Source organism: Macadamia integrifolia, chromosome 6, assembly GCF_013358625.1.
Source record: "Macadamia integrifolia cultivar HAES 741 chromosome 6, SCU_Mint_v3, whole genome shotgun sequence".
Lineage (NCBI taxonomy): Eukaryota > Viridiplantae > Streptophyta > Magnoliopsida > Proteales > Proteaceae > Macadamia > Macadamia integrifolia.
In genome coordinates, this window is record NC_056562.1 from 31,330,489 (window position 1) to 31,332,125 (window position 1,637).

The window sequence follows — 1,637 nt, forward strand, 5'->3', positions numbered from 1 at the left end:
AACGGGTTAATCGGATCGATTTTGACGATTTAAATAGCTCAATTTTCACGATTTCAATTTGGTTTGAAACCAATAGGTTAAATGGCTTGATTCTTATTCAATCCATTTAGCTAATCAGCTTGAAACTTGAAACCAGAGCCGAGCCATTTAATAAATAGTTTTGTAGTTTTGGTATAGATGGCTTTGTTCGATTTTGATAAACTATTTCCATTTCAAATTCTCATCCTTAAGTCCATCCCAAGCCCTATCTGGCTTAGGATAGACTCAAGCTTGCTAGGCCAAGCTTGCACCCCAACTATGAAAAAAAAGTATCTCTAAGATGTAGGCTTAGGCTATGATGGTATAGTTAATCTCTCTCCCTCTCTTCTCTCCTTTCCTCTTTGCCCTTATTGATGAAGTTCCCTCTAATTTGTGGTTATGAGCATTGTCAGCTTAGACAATGCGCTTTTGTATGAAATTGAAAGTCTGAGGAAAAGTTAGGTCAGAATCAAATATAATAGAAAAAGTTCTATCACTCTCGTATATGTTCTTAACAATTACTATGCACAAATGATTTACTTGGTCCGTGAAGGGGACTAAAGGGGTGTGATTACCCGTTCACAAGCAATAGAATAATAAAATAGAAAGCAAAGGTCTTATAAATTAAAATTATATTTTAATTTTGGAGATGCGGGGTATCGATCCCCGTACCTCTCGCATGCTAAGCGAGCGCTCTACCATCTGAGCTACATCCCCCTGTGCCATTTAGTGAATTTAAAAATTTACAAGGCTATTAGGTTATAACTACAAGAAAGTTCCCAATACAGTAACCTCCCGTGGCTAGCTGGTGGCCCAATCAAGGTTAAAGCCTACAATACTCCCAGGCTTGGCTTATTTTAATCAATGAATTGTGTTTGGGTCCAATTATTTTTATCAATTTATCATAATTTTTAGTTAAAAAAAGTGTGAACTAGTCTAGGTTCCAAGTGGGTGATTTAACCAGTTTTCTCAACGAGTAGTTTCAACATTAAGTTTCATTGAGGATCAGGAGGCTTTGAGAGGAGCTTCTATAAAACCCTAACACAAAGGTTGGGAGTAAGCAAAGGTGATTGTATCTACCAGTGTGCAGATTTCATCCCAAACCCTCTCACATTCCTTGCCATTGACACCCACTTTCTCTCTCTACATTTAAATCTTCCTTTATACCCATTATTTTTTGCAATTCACTGTGGATTGAAGTGGGTTGAAGGAAATTTGATATTTCTCTTTATGTTTGGAAAAAAGAATGCCACAATGTCATATAACTTTGTTTCCCTCTCATATGCGATTCTTTATTATTTCATCTCTCCCTTAGTGTCAAATCAATTGGATAAGTCATTTTGTATTAGTATTGGCCGAGGCGGATATCTATATCGATACCTGATTGACCTTAGACTCGATATTGATATCAGATGAAAAGTAAAATCATTAAAAGAAAAATTATGAAAAATAGGGGTAAAACCTTCCAATCTCACCACTGGGGTGGCCTCTCCTTTTTATTTTGCCACAAGAAGAAAAGTTCAATTATGTTGCTTTTATGGGTGCGTTAAAAGTTAACCAGACAACAGCCTTCACAAGGAAAAGTGACATGACAAAAGTCACGGTGTACCGACAATTGA

General features: G+C 36.6%; 1 non-coding gene across 1 annotated transcript; it reads right to left on the minus strand.

The window, feature by feature from the left end:
* Positions 1-662: 662 nt before the first annotated feature.
* Positions 663-735, minus strand: TRNAA-AGC. Its single transcript has one exon. It is a non-coding gene; the product is annotated as a tRNA-Ala (tRNA).
* Positions 736-1,637: the final 902 nt, after the last annotated feature.